General features: G+C 43.3%; 2 protein-coding genes across 13 annotated transcripts in view; one reads left to right on the top strand and one right to left on the bottom strand.

The window, feature by feature from the left end:
* The window catches only part of CSMD2 (CUB and Sushi multiple domains 2), a 345,266-nt gene extending 342,015 nt beyond the window's left edge, over window positions 1–3,251 (bottom strand). Inside the window, exon 1 of the mRNA XM_087760834.1 lies at window positions 3,141–3,251. The gene's annotated coding sequence lies outside the window, so the exon portion shown is untranslated. The remainder of the gene's footprint in view (window positions 1–3,140) is intronic.
* Window positions 3,252–3,693: 442 nt separating this feature from the next.
* LOC148055386 (uncharacterized) overlaps window positions 3,694–26,749 on the top strand; it is a 137,587-nt gene continuing 114,531 nt past the window's right edge. For 10 of the 12 annotated variants that reach the window (XR_015705550.1, XR_015705549.1, XM_087761254.1 and 7 more), the window contains exons 1-2: window positions 3,697–3,832; window positions 4,784–4,963. The gene's annotated coding sequence lies outside the window, so the exon portion shown is untranslated. Of the gene's footprint in view, window positions 3,833–4,783; window positions 4,964–26,749 lie in introns of all 12 variants that reach the window. The other 2 variants (XM_087761246.1, XM_087761251.1) reach the window with 2 other exon arrangements.

The following is a 26,749-nucleotide window of genomic DNA, read 5'->3' as shown; positions in this document are numbered from 1 at the left end:
ACAGAATAAAAATCATCCTGTGTCACAGCAGCACTGGCAACAGCAGACACATGAGGAGACATTCAGCTGTAGACTGTGTTCACTGCCTGAACAGCCTCTCCCCTACCTCCTCTGGGACAGGAGAAGAAAGAAGCTTTCTTTTCTCAGTATTGCTTTGAAGTTGCCCGAGTACAACTGTTCAGCAACCCCTTTAAAATGAAAACTGCATCTAAATCACCACAGCACACTAAGAAATACCAACGGGAAATACCTCCACAGAGATTGTCTTCTTGCTCTTGCACCTTTGTATTTTCAAGGTTCTTCACTTCAGTGGGGGCAGCTGCAATTGCTGCAGGCCAAATTAATGTGGCATGTTAAAGAGGAGATCAGCACACCTGCTCTCTAATAAAGATTTTACTTCTGTTGCTCTATTTATTCTTGTTTCACTCAATCTAAAGTAAATGCTATGCAGGCTCAAAGCTGCTCTTTGCTTATGGGGAAACAGTGAGAGCCCCCAGGTACATCCAAAGCACAGAATTAGGTAAATAATTAAGTTACCTCATATACTCTCAGTTAATTCCCATGTCTGGATTTAGTTTATATTTTCTGGGTTGAATATGTCTTGTTACATTAGCTATAACTATTCCATTAAAATAATCTTCAGACTGTTTGGGGGTTCTCTTGATTAATGAAGTTTCCTGGGATCATTTCTCCCAGGACCAACAAGTACCAGGAAGAAGAGATGCTTTTGTGTATTCAGCACTTATTTCCTACAGATGCACTGCCAGGTCTGTGAAGCTACAAACATCTCAGTCACAAGGACAGACTTCATCTAACAAAAGGTTCAAACAGCCCTTGTAAAGGAAGCTAGCCCATTTTGCTCAGCACAGCCTCGTCACCTGAAAATTTAGGAGAGGTGCTTCACAACACATGCAAGCTGTCAAACATACTACAGTCTGAATTACAAACAGCACTTCGCCACCATCAAAGGGAAGTGCCTTGTGCATTTTTGGGCTCACCTACACAGGTATACTAACCAAACCATTTCCCAGCTGTTCTGAAAGAGAGCCCTCACAGAGCCATTTTCAAATATGCAGCCTAGAGTACCTTGCTTTGCAGTGCCCACAAGAATTTCCCAGACAAATCCTGACACATGTAAAACAATAGCACAGAGCTAGTTCAAAGCTTATCAGTAGCTTAAGTAAAATTTAGTTTTCCTGTCCCAAAGACTAAGTGCCAGGCAAGGACAAACTGCTCCCGCAAGGGACTGCTCCACAAGCCCTAGCAATTGCTTACAGCCTAAGTCAGCTTTGTAACAGGGACCATTTCAGGATGAGAGCCTTGGCACTCATCACTCACCTTAACCATGCCGTCCTTATTTTAAGTGCCTCTGAAACATGCATGAGTGTCTACGCCTCCCCCAAGTCTGATTTCTGTTCACAAACAAATTAAGTGTTCAAGCTTTGTTTGAAGATGCTGTTATGATCTCTATTGGAATGTGTTTCTATATTACACCAGTTCTCTTGAACATTTTCACATGTATTTGTAAACCTATACCCAGTGTACCACAGGCAATCCTGGAATAAAAACAGAAGTACACCATCCATATACAGAACAGCAAGATTTCAAAATATGCTGAAGAAACATAATGCTGGTAAGCTATGATTTTAGCCATAAGAGGTAACCAGCAGATGTTAAGATGCAGCTTGAACAAAGTGAGATTCTCCATATGGCTTCAAAAACCATCTTATTTGCATGTTTCTATGCAAACCAAAATGCTCATCAGGGATTCTCTCAGATGCTCACACCTTTCCCCCCTTCAAGCCTCTGCCACCAGAGTAAGCCAAACTGCACTGCTAGCTTTATTTCCCATTTATAGTGGAAGAACTTTCCTTCTTTTCCAGTTCTCCAGTCTAAACTGGAATTCAGGCAAGCAACATTATGCAGAAAATTATAAAGACGGACTCAGCATTAGGCGGGTGTCTCAAATCCAAACCCAATTTAAAGTTTATCCCTAAGTAATATCTGCATTGCCACTTGTGTCCTGTGCCCCCTGCACTGCCAGGGAATGCTTCACACAGCTAAAATGACGTTTGCTCTGTGTGTTGTGTTTGCTCAGCATTGATTTAGAGTCCACGACAATACTCACACCTCTCACTAATTTTAATGGTGAAAGACTGTGCTCCTCATTCAGGGCTCAGAAAAAATGGCCTCAATAAAACTACAATTACCCCATTATGCATCCAGGGGATTTTTAGGAGGCCTGTCTGTGTGTGTGTGTGTATGTGTGTCCCCCCAAAAGATGGGACAAGTCTGTTGCTCTTCCTCGTTAACTCTTTGTTAACTTATGCTACCAACAGACAGCCATTTGCCCTGTAGGCTAAGAAGAGACTCACACTGTAAATAAAAAGATACAGTATTTATCAAGTTAAACTAAGTACAATGAATGAACGGCACTAGAATATTAGCTGTAAGTAAATAACAGCATCACCGGTTCATTGTTTTGACTGGAGGAAAAAAAAAATAAAAAAGAATATGAGCCATAGTCAGCAAATTGTTTTGATGACAAACATTAACTCTGAAAGGTTCTGGTTATTAAGAGTTGCAGCAGCTCAGCGTGAAGGCTTGTGCTGTTTACTTCACTTATTAACACTTGGGGTGCATCTTTGGAGAGGGTGCCATGGTGCATGCACACTAACAACCCTGTAATCTACTCAAGCAAGGCATCCCTGGACACCGTTCAAGAACTGCAGAGAAAAAAAGTATCTCCTAGCAGAGCCGGCAGACTTGCCAGGGATGTGTGCCTGGTAAACAGGTACTTGCTCAGCAAACCCAGCAGCACACGCGCTCCTCAGGAGTCACCCATTGCTTTGTATTCATTCCTGCCTCACGAGCACACTTGAGGCTTAAAGATTTGACTGCAAAGTTTGAGGTGATATAGACAACTTTCATCATTAAGTTACTGTTTTTCTCTGCATACATAAATTACCGCTAACCTCCCCACAACGTACAGCACCCTCAGACAAGAAGCAAGGCCTCACAGGAGAGATGCTGTAGGAAAACATGGCTCCTGCAAGCTACCAGCAGCTCACACAGGGACCAGCACTACCTCCAGGGAAGGGAAAAATGCTCCTAAAGTAAAAACAGAGCATAAAACATACCTTTACTTTAAATTTCAGAAGAGCTGCCTAGGATATCTCCTACAGAACTTTCAGCACTGCTTGATACCAGCTCAGGACTTAGAATCTTCTGGAATCAGCCGTGCCCCACTCCACCCCTCCCTTTCCCGCCCGTTTTTGCCCCTTTTTCCTCTTTTCCGTCTCTGCCGAACAGTCGCACCTGAAGCCGCACCTGAGGTGTGTCAGCAGCGAGGGCCGCCAATGCACCTCAGGTGGGCCATGGCGGGTGGGGGGCAGCTGCAGGGAGGAACCCCTCCGAGGGGGGCCTCCTCCTGTTGTTTGTCAGCTCCATTACAGGATCTCAAACCTTCTTTTTTTCCTTAGAAAGAAAAGCTTTCTTTTACTTATTTATTATCTTATCTGTCTTCATACTTTTCTCCTTAGTTGTCCTCTACTCAAATCTATCTCTAATTACAAAAGGGTTGCACTTTAATCCCACCCAAATGTAATTCTAGCCCACACCAGTCTGGCGTTATCTAGTTTGCACCAAAGCCTTTATCTATGGCTGTGGAGGGAGGGCAGAGAGGAAGGGCAGGGTGTCTCTTAGAGCTGGTTCTCTTGTGGGTCAGTGATGGCTCCCTGTTCTTACCCATTTGTAGGTGCCAGGGTCCTAGCTCTGCTCCTGGAGCACCTGAATCTCCCTCAAGAAGAAGCCCCTTCAGGTGAAACCTGGGGTAAGTCTGTGTGTCTCTTTTTGGGGTTCAGATGATAGTTCTACTGTCTGCTGATATCAGTTGCAGTCCATATGCAGAAGCTATCCTAGAGTGGGCCTTGTTGTACATCCTTTAGGTTGCAAAAATATTTATTCATACCAGCTGGTTTTCAGCCCACGGATGGGAAGCTGTGAATCACGTATTAATTCTTAGTGCAGAGCTGAATGGAGAGCACACTCAAGGTTTGGTTCTCTGCTTTTTCTTTTTTTTTTTTTTTTTTTAAATGCATGTAGAGTTCAGATATTTTTAAGAGCTTGTCTAATTCACAGTTTTTTGCTGGGAAGGACTTTCCAGGCACTGGTAAGAGCAGGTTTGGGGTGTTGCACAGTCAGCTGGCTGCTTTTGATGTGCTTTCACCGGGCAGGGGCATGCAGCCTTCTGCAGGCTGCCCGCACAAAGCGAGCGCTCACCTAGGGAAGGTGGAGCTGTCCTGGTTAGCAAAGACAGGAGAGATGGGCCCACACTACTTATTTCTTTCCAGGTAGAAAAACAGCAGAAGGCGTCTCCAAAAAATGTAAATATTCTGTGGAGTTTCTGCCCTGGTCCTGATGGTGGTAGTGGTGAGGCACTGAACTGGGGCTTGGTGGCCATCTCTGTGTACCTGGAGAGGTTTCTGGGTCTGGCTCATAGAGCAGCAGTTGTGTTTTAACTGTGGAGTGAGGGTGTCTTGGTCCTAGCTGTAGCAGCTTGTGGTATTGTGACCTGAGGGTGCTGGTTCACATGGTGGCTAGTGTGTGAGAGCAGCTGAACCAAATCAAAGTTTAGGGAGTGTTGCCCAGGTGTGTGATACTGAATTATCAATGTCTGTACATGGGTAGAAGTAGTGACCTAGAGCAAAAATGCAATATAAGCAAATCCCTAGCAATTCCCAGACACTTCTACTGGCTATACCATTTATTGTTATGCTTCCAGGCTGATATCCCACTTCCACACGTGAGCCCCATTTCCACCTGCCCTCGTGAACCTGCTTCAGCATTATGAACCAAGTGCCCTGACCCTGTGTGGGACCTGCTGCCATGAGTCTTCTCCCTTATATGGAATTTCTGTAACTTCTCTCCCGAGTTTAACATGAATGAAAACACGAACAATCTTGTGAGTAGGAAATGTGATGCTGTATGGTACGTTTTTAGCACTCTGCATCAGGGATTAGATGCACAACTCCTGTTGCCATAGCTTTCATCCCTCTGAGACTTAAATGTGTCACATAAGCTGAATGAGGTACGCAACCAAAGCAGGGGGAGAGAGGTATGCAACAAAGGAGGGAGCCACAAGCAAAGCAGGAATCCTTTCTTTTAATTTCAGCCTCATGATTCAACATTTATGATGTCAATAATTTTAAGCTGTAAACAGCAAGCTAACAAAAGCTATGTGTGGGAGGGAGTTAAATCTGAGCTCAGGATGAGTGGCATTCCTTGTGATCACTAATCAAGCCTGCTTCAAACCTCGTTATGGACTCTTATTAGCACTGACAGCCTTCCCAAAGGAGGTGCCAATACCAGAACAGACCAACAGTCCCTCTTAGTCTCCCTGTACAGTGGCCAATGCCTGAGTCTGGGTAGCAAAGCTAGAACATTGTTCCTGATTCACACAATCGTTCACAGCAGTCCCCAGTACACACTGCTAGAGGAGGTGACAACAAATGGGAAGGTGTCTGCAGGAGCTGGTTGATTTTGTTTTCTTCCTCTGTGGAACATAAAGGGGGGAAAGTTATGTTTCAGTCAAGGAGGCTTCCTTGGGAACCTTGCAGAGATGAGTAACAAATTGTTCTCTTTGACAGTGTTTGTAAGAGGTGCCAATCCACACTTGGGCTGTTAAGTAAGCAAGCAAGCAGCTGCTCAGTACTGGTATCCTGGGTGGCTTTCTTTTTGCTTGGAATGAGAAGTCAGTCACAAAAAAAGGCAAAAACAAAAGGCGGGGGGAAGGAGAACCTGAAGGAAAAATCCCAGTGACTCTGAATAGGTGGAATAGCTGTGACAAAAGGAAAGGGCAGAATTTCTTTTTCATTTGCTGCTTGTGTCAGTCTTTTTAGTTTTTAAACTTTAAAAAAAGCCACAAGTCTTTCAGTTATGTTCTTATAGTTTCCATCTGTCCTACTTAGGAAGCAACATTCAGCCAGTCATGTTTTCTGGGTAGCAGAAATGCTTGTCTATTCTGCATCCAGTGTGTCGGATTGGAAGCTAACAGCAATTGAAGTGTGGCATTTGGCAAGGAAACAGCCAGAAGGCAGCTGTGAAGTGTGTAGCAAGTACAGGTGGACCGAGGCTGTGGGCTCAAGAGGCCCATGGGCCGGGTTACAAAGATGGGGGGAGGCAGGGGATGGAGGCTGGGTGCAGACTGGTGGGAGCATGCTCCAAATGTGCTGTAATGGTGCATTGCTGATTACCTCTAGAACCATTTATCATGGGTGCTGCCTTTCCAGCTGTCCCTTCTGCCCTCTGCAGTTCTTTGGACCTTTCTTTGAGGTCTCTTTCTGTGACAAAAATGTGTCAGGGCCAGCAGGCAACCTGTCTAAAAGCCTAAGGATCAAAGGAGTTAAAAATCTGAGATGTCTTTGGGGAAAAGATAATAATGAAAGTGATGAGGCTCAATTGCCTTCGATCCATTTGCCTTTTAATTCCATGATAATGGGCACCAATTAGCTTATGGAAACACTCATCTTTGAAATATTCACTGGGATGCTATAAAATTGGCTTCAATTTGTCTCATCTTTGGGGGGGAGGAATCTAAGGAAAGGGTTGTGTTTCTTTTAAATTAAAAAAAAAAGGCAGATATTATAGTATCATGTTTCCACTGTTCCCAATATATTTCTCCCCAAATCAATGTCATCTTTTGTAGATACTGCTTCCCATCCTAACAGCTTGATCCCAAGGCAAAGTATCACAGCTTTATTGGCAGTGTGGGTGTGGAGCTTTAACTGCGTTTTATTTATCTGATTTGACGCAGGACTCCATAATGCAAAGCTGAGGAGGAAAAGCGATTATTTCCAAGTTTTGAGAGAATGATTTCTTGGACTCTTAAGTGAGCTGCCTTTAGAAAGTGATATCCAGTAGTTGTATTGGCCAGGTAGCAGAGAGCTTCTAGTGTAGTCCATTTTTTTCTTTGCAAAACTAAAAATGCACCTGGAAAATGTCCTTGCCAAAGACTTTCTACTGATGGCCTCATGTGACCTGTCACCTTGCTGTTGCAGAGAAGTTGTCCATTCTTCTAGTTGGACAGCAGTTGCCTGAATTCAGGTCTCAGACAAACCTGCAAGGGTTCATCTGAGATGGTGGTGGTAGAGCTTCAGGATTCGTTCCTTTCCTTCAGCAAAAGTCATGGCTGGCCATGGTGTCAGCAGAAGATGTCACTTTGAGAGGGTCCTTCTCTGGTAAGGACAGATTGCCTCATTCTTTAATAACAGAGAGAGCTGCCCAGAGGACCAGCCAGCCAAGTTCCTGTGAACCTCACTTGAATCTGTGATACATTTTATTTGTATTTTTCATGCAATTTCCTAATTTGGCTTCCTCTAGTCTTGGGCTGGTCTCCCTATTACAGTATTTAATTGAAATAAAATATGTGCAACACCTGTTACGTTTGGACTCTGAGCTCACCTGGGGTCTCTGCCACAATATAAATAATAATAGCTTCAAATTATATTTTTTAATTATTTGCTTTACACTTCTGTAACACTGCATAATTGAGCAGGGCTGTATATAGGTTGTTTTTCTGGTACAAGAAGTGGCAATTGCACAGGGTAATTCAGTTTTTAATAAGATGGTGGAAGACTGCATAAAGGAAATGTCATGGTGTTCAGGCGTTTGTATGTCTTGAGCAAATGGGTTCCAATTTACTGCCACGGCTCAGAATCAGAAGTTACCACCCCTAAACAGAGGTGCTCCACACACATCTATCTTCTCTGCTGCTTCTGCCTTTCGAAATGAAGCTCTTGGCTGTCAAAAGAGGAGGCTGTGAACTAGGGAGGGGGAATATGTACCTCATTCCAGTCCTCCCCTCCCCAGACAACAACCATGCTCAGGCAAGCAGAGTCACCATCCACTGTCCTAGTTGAATATTTTGTTTTCCCTTCACTGCAGTTTCATTTTCAGATACCAGTGACAAACAAGAAACTGCAGCATGTGCATATTTACACCTTGTTCTCATCTCCTGGTGGCTCTTGTGCCCGAAGTAAATGCAGCAAAGGAAGGTGATAATAGAGCTACCGATTAACCAGCCCTGTGTGATTGACTGAGGTACAAGCTGGGTGGAACAGCAATGCTGGCAAGAAGCTTCCCCCACTCCCCTCTTCCAAATCATATATTTTTCAAGTTCACATCAATTACTTGCATTTCCAACTGGATAAACTTGAATTGAGAAGGCTTTCTGTAATCTGCTGACAAGACAGTGAAGCACTTTTTGTTAGCTCTTCCTGATGCAATCTAAATTGGGTGTTTGCAGGAAAGAAATCTAGCGTGGAGCTAGAAAAGATTAAAAAACAGAAAGAAAGAAAAGGAAGGAAAGATCTTAAGTTAGAGCCTGTGTTAAGGTTCTAGTTCTGGCCTGTTGTGCAGGGAACATATGCCTTTTTGCAGATACAATTGAATGAGGTGTAAATACGCTTGTGAAACAAAAGATGCCTGTGTGCTTGTATGGCTGCTTCTGGTGGAAGTCCTCTGAAGACTGGAAGTACCAAAGAGAACCTTCTCGCTAACAGGATCTTAGAAACGGGCGTGGTAGAAGAGAGCAGGCATCTGCATCCCCTGACATGGCACTCGCCCTTTTGGAGGGGGGTCCCTAGTGGGAGAGAGCCCTCACAGACAACCCTGCTACAGGCAAAAGCAGCAGTCAGCTTTAGCCATCAGCCATGAGATGTGGGTCCAGGCCTCGCTGGTTCTCCGGCTCACAAGTATGTCTTGCTTTTTCTAAGGGCTTGGGTCCAGCAGCCATGAGGTTTATTTTAATGCTACAGCCTGTTACTGTGTGCAGGGAATGCGTTCTGCTCCAGGTGTGTGTGCACATATAGACATGACGCAAACTTGCACATCCATAACAAGCTGTGTGGGAGGCACTAGCATGTTCTTCATGTAGAAGCTCTGGTTAAGATGGTAGTTACCAGCTGAACTGTAAGCTTCCACAGGCCTCAACCACCCAATAGAAACCTCTGGGAGATCTGCACAAGTGCTGTTAATCTCTTGACAGCTTTAAGCAGCAGTAAACATCTATGCTATCTGAACATGTTGCATAGTTCAATAGCAAATAAAATTTCCTGCCTTAAGGAGCTTGGTATTAAGATGGATGGGAGTTTAATTAGGTTTTTGTAACTAGACAGCTCTGTTTCTAACTTCCCTGTGCTTTACACAGTGGGCTGCTCCCATGGCTGCTCCTGTTGCCACTCCAGCAGTATCAAACTTTGTGGGAGGTGTTTTGCGCATAACCATTTCTGTTTTCTTTGTGTTTGGTATTAAACACTATCTGCTTTTGTGCTGGGGAATTTTGACTTGCAGGCTGGTGTAGAATAAAGTCTGGCAGTAATGGGTAAATATTGTCTGGCTCGCAGTTACAGTAGACCAATTTACAATAGAGATACTATTTCACTGTATCATGTATGTGTGCATTACATTATCACAACACACAAGAAAACAAAGATCTTTTGCCATAGATATGGTCTTAAATATGATTACTCTAAAATACAAATAGAGATGAGTGCGTTGGAAGGCCAGAGATATTGCTGCTAAAGCACTAAGCTGGGCAGAACAGAACCAAGATTCAGTTTCCAGATCTGCTGCACTTTCCTGGGAAACATTATTCTGTATTGCTTAATGTCTGTGCCCAGCCTTCTTCTTTCTAAAACAGGACTGAGACTTTGTACCTTTCACGTGTTGAATATAGTGAATGACAGTCCATGTAGTTTCATGGAAAATAGTTCTTGTCAAAATGACCTGGTTTAGTTGTTTGAGGTTATAAATTTGGTCAACAGTGGTAACAGCAGAGCTATAAAAAGCTTAAACTATTTTAAGGTGTTTGGCTGCAAGCTGTATGATATTCTGATAAAAGTTGGTTGAACACACAGTAAATGCCTAAGAAGTGTAGAATGAGGATTTTTTTTTTTTTTCCTATTGCACAGAAAAATCATAGCAAGGCTAAAACTTCAGGAAAGACCGTAGCATAGTTCTATGCTAGTTCAGTCTTCACTGAGCGCCTTACCCTCTCTGCCACGGGGAGTAAGCAGGGTCTCGTCATGCACTGGACAGGACAAGGGGTTGGAACATCAGAAGCCAGATTGAAAATGCATACTGTGTTCAGAAAAATGCTTGTGTTAGGGTGCAGTGAATCTTGTACTTCCTGGGCTTCTAGGTTTAGCATGATTACACTTCCTAAACAGTTTGCAGTATTAGGACACTTGGCATTAGCTTCTTTTTTGGCCTAAAGCCTCCTATAGTCCATACTTGTGTGAATTGCTAGCAAAGCGGGGTAGGATTACTCTGTTATCAACAAGGTCTATAGCAAAAAAGTCTCTTTGACCATGGGTTTAGATTATTTGTCTGCCTTTACTGTCATTCCCTGTTTGTAATTATCCCAAGGTGCTTGTGCTGAAATAAGGTGCTGTGAGAAGTAGGACATTCCTCTAGGAAAAAGGATGGAGAGAGACTCCATAAGAAACTTGCTGCTCTTTTTAAGTGAAGACAGTTGTAGAAGTTCTAGGAGACAGGTATGTTGAGGGATGAGGCAATGGTATCTGTTTTACCTTTGTGGATTGATGCTGAACTAGAAAAGCTGGGGGAAAAGGGACTGAAATGCTGGAATTCTGAGTTCTGATACATGCTCTGCTATCTTATGTTCAGGCTTTTAGCAAAGTAAAGAAACTGAGATAAGGTATGCGAAAGTGGGTTACAAGGTGCCCAAAAAGACTGCCTTGTATGCGCACTTTTGACTGGGATTTGGGGTTTAATGCTGGATGTTTTTAACTCGGCAATGTAGTAATGTGTTTCTAGAGGCAATAAAACTAATGCCTTAAACCCAAACCTTTCACTGAGTGTAAGTCAGGAAATACTGCAGAGGAGCTAACTCTCAGATGTAAAAATAATATGAGGGCAAAATAGAACTGGCACTAAAGTGCCTGAAGTTATTGGAGAAACCCAGGTTTGAATCTAAATTTAGATCTTGCTTGGGCCTATTCAGAATAGGTCATCATTTTCATGTTACTGCCCGAAAAGGACCTCGGTTTATATGAATGGGTTTCTTATTGTGTGATAAGTAGAAAAACTTTGGAGAAAGGATTATTGGAGCATGTGTTTGGAAAGTGATGCATCTCCTTTGTCTTCTGCTGGCTCCATCAACATGAGATGAGGGTATGCACTGTGACAAGGTCACTTGTGCTGTTAAAACAGCAGTGTTGTCAGTAGCACTTCAGAATTTTAAGAATTGCTGTAGTTCCTGCAGTTCACACAGCAGCCTTGGCTTAAAGCGTTACTCTGGGCTATTAAACTCTCTATTGAAGCCTTGAAAAGATTTGAGTGCTTCAGATTTGTCAATGCTTGGTGCGATGTCTCTATAATACTCCAAGCTCAGTGCATGGGGACAAAGCAGGTGCACCAAAGGGAAGATGTTTCTAATGTCTTTTTTGCATGGCGAGATGAATGAAGTGGACTGGGAGGTGCGTAGCTTTCCCCTTTTAGCATGAGTAGCTGGTACTAACGAGGCTTCACAGGAACTCCCCATCATCTGGATACATTATGTTCCTAGGATGTTTGTGTGGGTTATTTGGTTCACAATCTCTTTGTGCCAATTGCTTGTAAGTGCACGACCGCTGCCTACTATGGCGTTGTCTTTGGGTACCAGAAATTGAATAATCATCATAAATGTGGTACAGTCAAAATACGTCTGCATTTAGGCAGGTGTCTATGAGTAGTTTTCTTCTGAAACTAAATTCATAATGGATAAGAAAAAGAAAGCTTGATCAAAACTGTTGAAGACTGCATCCTAAATTTCTGCCAAGGATAGATATGCCACACTTAGTCTGTGGCACAGACTATGGAGTTTATTTGGCAGTGGCTTTGTTTGTAACATGTTTTCAGTTCTTTTTAAAATAAGATGCAAAACTGTCTGCAATGCATGCATAATGTTGGAGGGAAGCAGGCTAGGTGTTTGAAGAGAACAGGAGAGAGGGAGGTTCGTGCATTATGGAGCTCTGCAGATAACCTTGGCAGAGGCCGCTTGCCTCTGACATCTTGCTAAGCAGCTCCATTATGGGAGATGACAGGTCTGGGGGTAGGAGAATATAAAACTTGTGAAGTTAAGAGCTTGACAAACTGTTGCTACAACAACCTACCTTTGCACAAGAGATTTGCCGTGACAATAAACTTTAACAAGCGGGATTTGGGGACTGGCATGTTCCTAGTAAATCCTCTCAGACTGGCGGGTGTTTACTGCCAAGGCTTTTGGGAGTGTGAGTGATAGCAGGTCTCCCTTGGTCTCACGGAGCAAGCGGAGAGACCGCATTACTGAGGAGCAAACTTAAAAAGCCAAAATTCAGGCTGCCTGAAGCAGATGAAGAGTGCATACAGTCATTGCTACCACCTCAGACCTGAATCCTGTGGTTAATGCTGTATAAAGTTAGTACTTGGGACAAGTACTCTTTATTCGGTGCTTGAAGACATGGTATAGATGAACTTGGCAGTGATAGGTTGACGGTTGGACTCGATGGTCTTTTCCAACCTTGACGATTCTATGATTCTAAGACTGACTGCATGAGGCTTGCAGTCTAAGCTCCTTTATGTAGCTCTTCATCAGGTTCTATATTGCTTTTTCTTCATAGGATCACTTGTGTTCAGAGCTTTTAATATGAAGAGAGCACATGCCCTCACTCCAACCCTGTTCTAGGTACTGGGACCTGGCAAAAATCATTCTGTGTGCTCTTCTGGGGTTTAGGGGCTGCTACTGTGTGGCTGGCAAATTGGAAAAAGCCTGTTGAGTCACCCAGCCTGCGCAGCTGAAAAATCTGAGTTGGGAAATGATGTCTCAATAGGTGTTTAACCAAGCTCTAGTGTTCCCATGTAGAAGTGAAAAAGCTGCTCAGTGGAACTAATTATGCTTGTTAGGCCTGACAAAGTCACTTTTACAATGCTGAACAAATACCAGTGAGATTTTAATTTGCTCCCACAGTTATTCGTTTATGATACTAGAAAACTTAATCCAGGTTTGTTTATACCCAAGGAGCTCAAGTATAGCAAGAACATTAGCAGTTAACAGAAAAACAGCAGCAGGTTTAGCTGAGAAAGTTTCACTCTGATATCCTTTAGACTTTGTAGGGGCTAGATGCAAGCCCCTTGGTAGATTATATTCTTTGCCACAGGATTTTAGTCAGCCTCCAACAGCCGCAGCGAGATCCCTTTCTGGTGTTTCCTATGCTGGTTTCAGTATCAGCACCAGAATGTCCCATGACCCCTCTCTTGAAAGCGATTAAGCAAACCTCTGATCTAGTATTGCTTTGTCTGCACTGAGAGTCTCATCCTTGGTGTGTAGCTCTTCCAAAAAGACACATTCTGCTTCCAGTGCTACTTCAGGCCTTTCTATGCCCTTCCCATCAATGGCAAGGTATTTGCCAGAGCACAATGAAGCAGCTGAAGCCAGGTTTTCAGGAACATTGAGCTGCTGAGGAGTGCAGTCCTGTGAGTGTGTCCTGGTGCTAAATCCCATTGAGGACATCGGGCTCCGCAGGTGAGAATTTCCTGTTTGGCTCTTGTTTTAATGCCCAAAAAGGAGGGGTTTTTTTACCCAAAATCTACATTCTTCCAGCATGTGTCTTTGCTAGCACAAAATGACTCCTTGGGATCTTGGCTGTGGGTGCTTGTTTGTGATTCTAGGCACAAACTCCGAGGTTGGGAGGGCATGTACGAGTTGTTAGAGGATTGAGGTCTGCACGTTGTATGCTTTACTGGGTGTTGAGCTGCGCTGACTAGCCTATGCTAGTGTTTATTATGGGGGAGACTGTGGTTGAATTTTCTAGTAACTTCAGATGCCTCAACCTGTATGTCTGTCTTAGACACCTAAAACAGGCCTGATTTAAGGAAGAGTTAGTGGAGAGTTGTGAAAATCAGGGTTGTTCCTCCTGTCTTGGTTTACTGCAAATTCCTAGTTGCAGTTGGAAACCCAAAGTGATTATTTTAATGGATTGAAACCGGTTCTGAAAAAAACTACTGGAGATCTTAGAACAATTTTTCTTTTTATTCGAAACTACCCAAGGCCTGCGAACATATCTGTTGCCTGAAAGGAGGAGTGTTTTCCATCACATCAGTCTCAACAACCTCCTGTTTTTTGTGATTTGCGAGCTGTAGCGAGCTGAAAAACTTTGCAGCGGTTGCATGCAACTCCATCCTCTGCTGTTCTCCCAGGGGTTATCGAAATAGCAGAGGAATCGTCACACATGCCAGAGTGGCAGAGATGATCATCAGCATTGATGTTCTGAGGGAGAAATGTTAAGTGGGAATTCAGGAAGCCTTTTAAAAAGTTTGGATGTCTGTTGGGTTTGCTTTTCTTTTGGTCTCCCCACACAGAACTTCCCACCTTGCATATTTAATTTGAAAATCAGCAATCTATAGGAGGAGCGGTTGCCTCTGCAGAAAGTGAGTTGACAGGTGACTGTTGAAAGGACTGATTCCACAGCTGGCGTCAGCTGAAATCGGTGGTGGTGTGCTGACTTAAGCTACAACTGTGCAATGTCTTAAGGGTCAGAGAGGAAGATAAACTTGGGGGATCAAAAAAAAGTATCCATTCAGGGGAAGGAAAAGTAGTGAGAAGTTGCAGACGTCACTGTTTTTCCTCAGGCTCTGTGTTGCATGAGGCACTTGTGCAGCTTCTGAATACAGAGGGTGATTCTGCTGGTATTCACAGCCCAGCTAGCTCCTTGCACTGGCTTCATTTGCTTCCTCCTACGCTTGTGCAGTATGGGTAGGATGCCCTCAGGAAGAAAACACAGGATGAAAAACACATGAAAAATTCAAGGAATTTTTTTATTAATAAAATCCCCATATGTTTACATTGTTATTAGAACCAAACAGTTGCATCAGCTCAAAGATGTGAAGGAGAGCACTGGCACAGGCTGCCCAGGGCAGTGGTTGAGTCCCCATCCCTGGAGGTATTTAAAATCTGGGTAGATGTGGTGCTTAGGGACATGGTTTAGTGGTGGACTTGGCAGTGTTAGGTTTACGGTTGGACTCAATGATCTTAATAGTGTTTTCCAACCTGAATGATTCTATGAAATGTAGTGTTTCTATGTTAGATATTAAATTGAAGTCCCTCTCCAAGGCAGTGCCTGTAGTGCAAGGGGAGAGAAAGGAGTGGTGCAATGTCTTAGAGGCTTGGAACTCCACACGCTGGGTATGAGAATCTCTTGCTATGTGTAAAGTACAGCACCTGGCACAGTGGCTCTGCCTGCTGCAAGCTCCTGTAGTAAGCTTCTGCTCTGAAGTGGGTGAGCTGACCCTTGAGGAGGTGCGATGTAAAGCAGGCTGTGTGCCGTTAGCAGCAGCGCTTTCCACTTGACCTTGAGCCTGATTCTGTCTCACTCTTCAGACATTTCTACGTTACAAAGGTTTCTAGCACTTCCTTGTTATTGCTGGACCTGTTTGGACTCCGGCATAGACAAGTCATCGCCTGCTGCAGGCAGTGTCATCTGAAGTTGCAGAGGCTGTACTGTAATAAGGCTGAGTGCCTCAAGCCTAACAGGCATCTGGGATCCTAGAGCTGTTAGTGCCATTGGACCTGTGCTTTCCTTGTTAGCTACAAGATAGTGGTTTTTTGTGTAGACTGGGCCTTTGAATCTCATTCTTATGTCCTCTCCCACTTTCATTTTTCCTTTTTGGAAAAGAAATGCAATGCTGAGGCAAAGGCAAGAAAACACCCTGTTCAAAATGTCGTTGTTGACTCTGCTGAGCATCTGTGCCAAAGCCAAATCCATGCCTAGGGGCTATTTGAAATAGTTTCCTGTCTAATATAAAGCAGAGTGATGCATAACTTGGACTCCTGATGTGAAGGGCTGAGGAGATTACAAGAGCACCATCAAGATGCTTATGAGTCTGTCCTCACAATATTTGGATGCTTTCTGCCCAGCCATATGAAACAAACATTTGCCTCCCCTGAATGAGAGATACCTTGTCCATGGTGGAAGGAATTTCTGTGCTAAATTGTGTGAGATGTGGAAGGTCAGAGCATCTGAACATTCGCCCCTGAAATGGAGTGATGGGCGAAGGTTGCCACAAAATCCACAGGAGTTCCTTCGCTTCAGTGTGGGAATCGATGTTCTGCAAGGAGCCAGATCCCCTGCTTGTAAATCAGTTCAGCTTGTAATATCTGTCAAGTGTTTGGGGACACCTGGGTATCTGATGCTGTATAAATGTCAGTTGTTATTACAGTTTCTTGCTCGGGTTATTGATTTCTCCCCTGCTGTTCTCACTGGGATGGAATGATTTGAGGTCTTTGGTAGATCAGCTCTTCCTCCTCCAGCTTGTCTTGCATACACTGTACTTTGAACCCCCTTCCCCTGAACTGCAGTGTAGTTAGCATGTCTCATAACCAGATACAGCTTGCCCTGCTGTAGCTTTTTGCATCCCTTCAGTCCAGTATGTTAAACAACGCCCAGCCCCTGAGTATGTACCCTCTGGGGCACAGAATATCTTCTGTGATCCTTGTAGTAACGTTCTGTGGACTTTGCATTCTGCTTTTCCTCCAATGCACACATCCACACCCGCTTACCCTTTATCCTATAAATTCTGCTCTTGTTTGAATGAAAATATGTTCAGCTCTGTTATTTTAGTCTGAAGGACAAAGTTATCATTCTATCTCCTAGCAAATGTGCTGCCCTAACCTTTGAAAGATCAGCTGTGAAATACAAACCTTTGACAGGATCTAATCCCTCTGGAGTCCCTGCGGTGTTTTAGTTTAGCACTCAAAGCTGCCTCAGTTAGGGGGGGTTGGGGGGGCGGAATTATTATTCTCTCCTTCTCCCAACTCCAGAAGGTCTTCCCGGCCCCCCTTTTCCCTGCTGTCATTGTATTAAGAAACTTTCTTCACCACTCTAGAAAATGTTGAGCTTTTAAGGGCAAAAGGGCCCAGTTTTGTTTATTTAGGCAGCATTTATTGAAAGCACTGATATACAAGTCTTTCTCTTTTCCTAAATCAGCTGCACCAAAGGCAGAAAGACACTGGACTTGCTGGGTGGAGATGAATGTGCCTAAGTTAGCAGGGCAGGTGTTTTGCTGTCTTTCAGGGACACATGCTCTCTGAAGCTCTTTGGTGCTTTAAAGACCTCTCCTGACTTCCCCAAGTCACGTGGGTGCTTCCAAGTGCCACTAATGTGGCACGAGTGCCACTAGCCCAAGGAGTGTTCAGTCTGTTTTCCACTAGCCATGCTAATAAAACTTGTTTTAACTGGTACGGTGAGTGCATGATGTTTTAGGCTACCTGTGAGCAGGTCTGTCTGGTGTTAGAAGTGTCACTAGCCATAGTAAGGAATAGATGCTCAGCTGGTGTAAATTGACTATATGGTAGTAGCAGGGGATGTTGATTTATAGAGCTGAAGGTCTGGCTTGCTTATCTTTTAATTAGTATCAGATATTTGCCTGGAAGCCCTCCTTGGATCAGCATGTCGTTGTGCCAGGTGCTTTGGAAACACAGCATAAGAGAGACTTCAGGTCCCAAAAACTTGCAGCCTGCAATTAGAGGTGACTGCTGCTTGAATCTCATCTGCTAACAGTTGCTCTGCTAACATGGAGTGCAGCTTGGGTAATTGAATATCACCCAGATAAATCTTAGAACCAATGCTTTCAAATACTAATCTGCTAGCTGTGCTCAAGCTAGCTAATTTAAAGCCTCTGTGGTATGTCAACTCCAGCTGCAGTTATGTCATGTAGTGCTATGTAGATTTGACCAGTTGTGCTCAGAATCATAAATACAGTTAGATGACTTGACCAGGACAAAGAGCAGGTTGGTGTCAGAGGCAGGAGCAGAAATAATGTTTCACAGCTCTTCGGCTAGCATCCTGCCTGCTGCATCTGTACTTCATCTGCGCTTCCTGGCAGAGCGTTACCAAAGCTAAACGGTTCTAACAGAGCAGAAAGGGCATGTGGTTCCTCTGTGCTTGGCAGGGAACTTGATACAAACGCGGGGAGATCAGGAAAGAGGAGTCCTGTTCACCTAAATGTGAATGAGAGACTTTTATGGGTTTCTTTCCCTTTTTGGTATGCACTGGGAGCAAGGGGCAATAAATCGGACGATTTTTATATCTTAGCAAAAGCTGACGTTGCTAAAATATCACATTATCGCCAGCTGCCATAAATGAGCTCTTCGAAGAGACACAGCTGGACTCTGTGAATATGGAAGCAAAGTGATTACCGGAAGCCATCAGCCGGTACTGGAAGAACTGTAGGAAAGTCAATAACTTATTAGCACTAGTTTCTGGATTATCTGGTTTCCTAAAGAGATTCCCTCCCCCACTGCTCAAGTAAACGGTGTTTTTGTTATGCAAACGCACAGTTGTCATCCCCTTTTATGCTCCCTGCTCAAAGTCCTGGTGTCTGAACAGAGTGAGAATAGGTCTAAGAAACGCCAAAGGCAAAGTAGTGGGTTTGTTTAAAAGTTGCTGCTGTTCTCCCTCTCTGCTTCTTGGAAATTATATCTTGTTCCAAAGATATCAGTGTAGGCCAAGAAGGCTGCTTAAAGGAACTGCTGACAGAGCCGTCCTCTTTGGTGCCTCTGAATTTCTCTGGTAATGACCCTTGCAATGGTGAATGGGATACGTGAAATGGAGCAATACCCCTGCTTCATGCCATTCTGCTGCTCTGAACGAAGCCAGGTATTACCGTACCTAATGGCAAAGGGCTTTTGATACTGTTCCAGAGGATTCTTTTACTTATGCTGATGCCATGCCTTGAATTTAGGAATGGGTGATGCTGACCACAGGAATACTCTGGCATGCCTACATGGGTCATCTGAGAGGGTCCTCGGAGGTGATGTCCACGGCAGGTGAAAATGCAGACTGACCCTCTTAGTCTTTGTGTCCTCTATGATTTAGGTTGCAATCCACAGATGTTCCTTCTGGCTTCAGACTGTTCAAGTACCACTTCTGACAGAGCTGGCTGGTAAGGGTCCTCGGCATCCAAATGTGCTTTGAGGATGACAGTGAGAAATAGTTGAAGGAAGTGAATGATCTCCAAAATAAACATCCAAGTCAGATAGAGATAATCCCTGTGTGTCTAGAGCATGAGAAGAAAGCATGTGTTCTGATGGTGAAGTAGCAGGGAGGAATGCAACATTTGTTGTCTTCTTGGGGTGGAGAAGTCCCTGTGTTTAGTTATGTTGGGGTGGGTACCAGGTATGCAAGGAAGAAAAGCTATTTGACCGTTCAAACTTGAAGGAGAAGAGGTGCTGTCCCATGCTTCCCAGAGCCTTCTAAACACTTTGTGTAGATATTTTGGCTACTCTAGAAAACTCTTGGAAACTGTACAAGGGTAGTAGATAAGAGGAGCTTGGTGCTTGGATACTGGGTTTCACAAGGGGAATTCTCCTTCGCTTCTGTCCTCCTTCGCATACACTAAATTAATTTACTTACTTGATGGACCATATCTCTATCACCAGGAAAGCAGAATGTATACAGCTTTTTATATACCTATTTCTTGCACCATTAAACTATTCTCCCTATGACGGAACCTATGAATAAGTTCCAAGAGGTAACCTGGAATGTTTTAGGGCATAGCTTTCTGTAATAAATATAGATGTATATCTGCACTTGGCAACTCCTTAATATGCAACCCAGTAAAAAAAAACAAAACAAACTGGACTTATAAATTACAGTGGTAATAAAGGAGTGGCTGTATCTAACACTCTTCCTTTGTCAGAGCCTTCCTTTGTGGTGGGATGGGGTCACGTGTTGCTCAAACCCTTTGGCCCTGGTTTGTGGGTCAGTATGGCTTGTGGAAATTAATGAGGCTTGTGGGCTCATTACAACTGTGTAACAGAGGAGGCTTGTCCAGAGGCAGTGTGTGTTTGTAGGAGCAGCTCTGCTGCATGCCCAATTGCTTTGAAACCTGTGAATGATCGTGGCCAGCTTTAACAAAGGGGCTCTGGTCTCGGAGCCCTTGCATTTTTACAGCTGTTTTGAAAATGAGCAATTCTCAGCTGGGTGTTCCACCTCCAAGCCCTGCGCTTCACATTTTGAAAATTGTCTGTGCCCAGGCCCTTCACGACCCACTGTCTCCCCTGCTGCAGGGGTGTGCTTCCAACAGTCTTCCCTTCTCCTCCCCACCCTGCTACCAGCAGATGAAAAAAGGGGGGCAGGAGGCTGGAGAGAAAAAAGCTTGTTATCAAAATTTGTTTAAAAATTTAGCACCTCTGCTGCTGCTCTTCTGTACTGAGTACACATGAGGGGGTAATTTATGTCCTGAAATTACAATCCATATGAATTAGCCTGGCACAAATACATCATTTCCTAACAATATAGACAAGATGCTTCAAGGAGTGATGATGAGAATGTCCCTTTCCTATATGTTCTGCTTTTCCTGCTGAGTAATTATCTAATCATTTCCTTGTAATGATATAAAAGGATTTTTATACCCCCCCCCCCCCATAATGCAACAAGTGCTGCTTGGAGGCTGTGGTGTAAAACAAGGCCCAGAAATAATGGTAGTAGATTGCCTTCTGTGCTGACACAAATGTGCACCCTGGGGAGAGTACCCTTCCCAAGGTTAGGCTTTAAGGGAGTGTCCATGCGGGAAATGAGTGGTGTCAGCTGGTGTGATGTGTGGTTTGGGGTAACTTCCTTCTCTTTCGTTTCAGGAATGAGAAACTTTCTATTTATTGCAAGATGAGGTCTCAAGTGTGAGTGGTTATTGTGGGGCCACTGATGTTCCATGTGCTCATGCATCTTGCTTCAGTTAGGGTAGCTTGTGCTACTTACCCACACCTTAAGATGACTTTCAACTTCTTTGCTACGTAGTTTATTTGCAACCAAAATTCTTTATCAAAGCTGCCTTCCTCTCCTGTGTTTTGTACAGCACCAAGCCCAGGGGTTCACTGAAAGATCTGGGCTTCTATGTTCTTCTGCAATATTAATTGTTGAGTTGCTCATTAGTGGGGAAAACCATGGGCTAGATTTTTCTGTTCCACTTTCGTGACTTACTTGTTCAGCTCTGAGGCACTCAGTGACAGGAGATGTCTCTCCTTCACCCCTGTGTAGGACCTTGCATAATCCTGTTTGCCTGGTGTTACTATAGTAATAAGTAACGATTAAGAAACCTTCTTTGAATTCTGTTTAATAATGCGGAGTTCTTGCAGAGCTAATCATCAGAAGGGTCCAATGCTTGGATCGTTTTCTTTGCTCACAGCACACTGGGTGCCAAAATCCAGCCAGAAACCTTGCAGGAGATGTTCTTACAATGTGTCTGTGCTGCTCCAGGCCAGCCATGCCTGCTGTTTGCTTAGCTTGAGGTGTGCTGTTCATCAGCATTTTTAAAGTGCTTCAGAGATGCTCGGTAGGAGGGGCCACAGCTCTCCCATCTGCAAATAAAATGGAGCCCCTTGTCCCAGGGATGTGACTCAGTCCAATGCCTTTGGAAGCAGTAGTTCTGTATGGTTATGGTGGTACTTAAATGCTTTCCAATACCAAAGCCTCCTTGGGCTGTAAATGCTAGTTAGAGATAAATTGCAGTATGATTTCATCTGAAGCCTGGTTTCTTTGCTTAGTGGCTGATCCACATAAATTTTCAGGAACTTTCTTACTCCATTTCTCCCTCCTTCGTAGCTGTTGTATGACAGTGAGCTGTCATACTGATGTGCCTTGTATTATGCTGCCAATTTATTACCTCCCCAAGATGTAATAAATGTTATCCAAATGCTCTCCAGCTTGTGGGCAGGGGAGGAAACAATTCACAAATGCATGAAGGTCTGCAAGGGAAAAAGGGGAAAACATCTCAGAGGTTTTTCATCAATTGTTTAACCTTGTGGCCTTATAGCAATAGCGGAGTGAGAAATGACTTCTTTTCTCCTGCACTCCATGGTGCAGTGACCTTGCTGGATAATTACCTTCAGGTCGTTGTCGTAGCCATCTCGAGTGCAATAAGGAAGGAAAGAAAACCTCATGCATGTCAGGTGCTGCTTAGGTGGCAGGTGTCATTGTACTGGGAGACAAAGCATGAGCACTGAAATCATGTCAGAATAACCTGTTGACACCGTTAATGAAAACTCATAAATAAGCAGAACAAGACGAGTTTGCTCTGTCCTTACCGAAGCAAACCTCCTCTTTACCTTTAGTATTTGTTGTTTCAGTTGTTAAGAGCTTATTGCTGTCCTTGGATATGAGGGTCCTGTTTTCATGGCCCTGTGTGGACTGGCAGTCACAGCCTTACATTCTGAGAAGTCTTGCAGACAAAGGGAAAACTGAGGGCTGGAGGCACAACAGGATTTTTCCAAAGATGTAGAGAAGGTCCAGAGCAGAACTGGGAACGTCAGGCTAAGAACCTGAGGTGTGAGATAGTGATGACGTGATTTCAAGCGATATGAGTTTGTTTGGGCAGTAATTAATTTTTCAGTTTAGCCTACTCACTGCTGCTCTTGCTCGGGACTGGCTCAATGAATTCAGTGTTTTCGTAGCAGTTTTGCAGGGCTCATTCCATCCAAAGTGATGGTGAAGAAAAGCCTATTGGAGAAGTGTTGCTGGACCAATACTTATTTATTTAATTTTGTTTGATTTTTATAAAAGAAACAGGCTTTACTGTAAGGCCCAGGACAACTTTGATTGAAATACAAAATCCATAACAATAAAAAGCAGTCAACCTATCAAGTAATGTGCGTTAACTTAACCAACTGCTATGAAGCTTTTCAATGACACAAAATTAATAATAGGAGAGTGTATTGTCATGTGATGAGTTGCCCTTCATTGTGAATCTAAGTCCATTAACACATTTACAACCTCAGAATGAATTGTGGATCTCTTGGCTGTGTGGGTTCCTAATTGTGTTTTGAACTCCTAGATACCATTATCATGCAAATCAGAAATAGCAGGAATAATAATAAAAATGTTCTTAACCTACTGAACTACAGTAACAATACTGTAGCCAGAAAGGGATAATCATGCAAGTAAGATGGCAGTTTAGCTTCTGGAGATGAAGATTAGTAGAGAACAGAAAAATACACTTGGCCTGCCTGGGTGCTCATGGATATATTATAAGGTATGTGAGCACCTCTTGTTGCTATACCACACTGAGACTCTGAGCAAGTGCCTCAGCACTGAAAATGATTTTGATTTGTAAGACTGATTAACCCTAACTGTGCTGTCAGAAAGGTTTAATTTTAAGACACTGCTGAAAAGTTGGGGTTCTCTGCACTTTTTTTTTTCTCTGATATTATTTACAGTTGTAATTAGAAAAGACAACCACTCTAGCTAATAATTTGTTTCATGATGTATCAAAGCCTCTAGTACAACAGGGATGAATTATATTCCTCTGATAGTCATGAATTACTGGTTGAAATCATTTCAGTCTAACTTATTGAGCTGAATGTCAGGGTCAGGCCTTCTGTTTTCTTCACTGAGTGGAGAACTGTCTTTCTGAAACCTTCCTTTAAGTGCCAGATTCTTCCAAACCTCACTGCTACTCATCCCCATGAGGGATGGAGGGAAATAACGTAAAAGATGCTCCATATTGCGTGTTCAAGGGATGACAACTATTAAGAGCTTATTGTGTTTATCTGTTGCTTTCAAATGGGCTGCCAGACTGAGCTGGCTCCAGCCAGGATCCTCCCCTCAACCTTACACCATTATCTTGGGTTTCTAATGATATCATGTCCATTCCATTGCTTGTGATGGTCCACTTCAGCCAGGGAAGAGGATTATCATTCTTATTTTATTACTGATGACAGCATGAGATTTTTCAACCACCTGAAAACACTGTTTGGCTGATCACTTTAAGTTATTAGGTTATTGTGAATTATGGAGTTCTTTCCTTCTACTCCCAGCAGATAAAAATGCATTTCCTTGCAGCTAATCTCAATGCAAAAATCAAATCCTGTCTCCATCTGTAATGTGTGATGTGATCTAGGCATGGACTGACACAGAAGATGCTCAGTGAGAACAGCAGCAATGAATGCCAGGTTTTGGGTTTTATTCTTTTCTCTTTGGGGGCCTGAACCTAAACACAGTCAAAACTTGCCAGTGAATTTGATGGGCCGAGTTAGAGGCGCTTATAGAGGAATTGAATTCCTGGAGTCACCTGTGAAATACTGGTTTGGCAACATCAGTACCAGCTCTTCTAACAGAGCGTCAGCCTCAGGTGACAGCCCAATAGAGAGCTTCTACTCCATGCAAGTCCTTGTCCGTAATCCTTTTGTGTAGGGCTGAGGTACAATTGCACATAATTATTTGTAAGGGTATAAAACCCACCTGCAGTGCATATGGTGCTTAATGCCAACGTACTGTGAATTTTGTAAATACCTGTGCAATCATCTCTTTCTTTGTTTTCTTATCATCAGTATTTAATATTAGGACTGGCAAGTAAGAAACTTGCTCCCTCCTCTTCCCCTTATTTGTTGCTACACTTGGATTAAACTTTTTTTTAAATAAATAAAAATTTAAATTGCATTTTATTTTCTTACCAGCTGCTAACTCTCCGAGACAGATTGGGAGATCAATTATCACAGCGGTGAATGAATCTAATTTTTCAATATAATTTACGGTAATTCCATATTCTCTGCCCAAGAAGCAAATAGTGCTGGCTTTTTTCCAAAAGTGAGCTTAAAAAGAACAACAAAAGAAACCTCACAAAACCACTGTAATGCAACAGCAAGGAGTCCTGGTCTTCCAGTGGTCCAAATACTGTGCCAAAGGTAGGGAGTATAGTAGTGCTCTCAGAAGAAACTTTTATGGCAAATTCTGGAATTGACTTTGGGGAGGGAGATAACCACAGCTGAATTCTGAATGTTTCTGTCTGGTTTTTATGGAGGATTATGGCTTTGGGAATTATGTTGCTTGGGCTCTACCCAATTCCTATTCAGTGCAACTCTCTGCTGGACATCATTGAGTTCACCATAGTTCAAATGTCAGATTCATCCCTGTGTCTGTCACCACTTTTATCTCTTAAACATCCAAAAAGGGTGATATGGGGCATGTTCTGTATCTCTGCTACCACTGGGCCAGGCTGCTGCAGGGAATGCTAGTCTTTAGCATGGGGCCTGCACTCTGGAACATGGGAATTATGTGAGGGGGACTTGACCGATGGATGGCAAATCCGGCTGATGATCTGTTTCCAGGATGCCAAACCTTTCCTGCGTACCGCTTCAGTTATTGGTTCCCGTGGATGTTGCTTAGCATTTGTGTGGAGTCACACCCATATCAATAGAGCCCAGTACAGCGTGGGAATCTCCCCATACAGAATAGGGTCTCCATCTCCATGTTTCTGACTGGATCCCACGGTGCTGCCTTCCACGCTGGCTTGGTGTGGCTGTGCCACAGGGTACTGACAGAGATTGTTGCAGGCTCAGTAGCACACACTGGGATCCAAGTGTACCTCTCAAATGTCATGTAGTCATTTGTAATCATGAGTAGTTTATTGACTAACACTTAGTGGAAGGAATTGAGGCAATGCAGTTTCATGTGGATGGTACTCTCATCTTCTCCCCCCTCCCTGCCTTTTAGCCTCTTTTGGCATTGGGGACAGCTCCTGGAAATCCATGGAAAAAACTTAATATACCTGCTGAAATTGTATTTTACTAGTAGGGCTTCTTGGATTGCAGTCAGGACAGTGCCATTTGGCAGGGGAGGCCAACACCATAAGCAGTTTCTGAGCACTTGTGTCATTTATTGAGAAGTATGTTGTTTAGCATGCACTTCAAATGTGTTTTAAATAATTAAAATAAATGGCATGCATAAGTTAAGGGGGGGGGGGGGCAAAAGAGGCTGCAACGCTTGTTCTGTTCGTTTAAAACCTCAGTAACTAAATCTCACTTTAAATCTACCAGGAATACAAATAGTGCAATTGATAGGCAGTAATTTAGAAGTCCTCCATTTCAAAAGCCCCAGGACATACAGATTGGAAACACTGAATCTCTTAATGTCAACAGTGGTTCTGCACATGACCTAAGATGCAAACAAGTGGGGAAAGGATTGTGCTTGCTTTTCCCGTGTTATTTATGGCTTGTCTTCACACAGTGACAGTGTGTTATTGTATGTTGCATTAAAAATTCCTTCCCAAAGCTGATCAGATTGATTTCTCCTCTTTCCATTAATGCACAAAACAAGAAATTATTGTATTTTTTTCAGTGCAAAGTGGACCCTGAATCAAGTAACTATTTAAGGTGTAGCACAAACACTTGAAGCTCTCAGAGAACACAATAGCATGAAAGAGGGCACTTGCCAGGTCACAGATTTTTCTTTTTTGCTTGTTCACTGAATAACTGCAATTTCTCTGTCTTTTTTTCTTATGTTTGTACAATCATCATTGTCCTTTGCAGTGTCTATGATTTTCCATATTAGAATTGAGACCTCTAGTCTCCAAATGACAAGTTCAAATAAAGTAAACACCACACCTTGCATTTTTCTGCAATTTTGGGGATGCGCCGTTTCAATTCTGACAGATGGAAGGAGCAATACCTCTTGACTCCACAGTATTCTTTCTTGAGAGGTAGAAGGTGCTTTTGAACATGCATGGATTGCACAATGTAATGCATAACAGGCGATACAGAACAATATTTCAGTAGCCAAAGCTTCAGCAATAGATGTGGTAGTTGGTGTGTTATCAAATCTGTTTAAATGTGAATATGTATGTGAAATACTGAGAGACACAAAATGTGTACAAGGCTCTGTATTACTTCGGGCAAGTCACTTGCTGCCTTAGCAAAATAGAGCAATGCTGCCCTTTCTGT

This window comes from Nipponia nippon, unplaced genomic scaffold, assembly GCF_047370975.1.
Source record: "Nipponia nippon isolate SJK-2023a ecotype South Korea unplaced genomic scaffold, ASM4737097v1 scaffold_23, whole genome shotgun sequence".
NCBI lineage: Eukaryota > Metazoa > Chordata > Aves > Pelecaniformes > Threskiornithidae > Nipponia > Nipponia nippon.
This window is presented reverse-complemented; position numbering and strand designations above follow the sequence as displayed.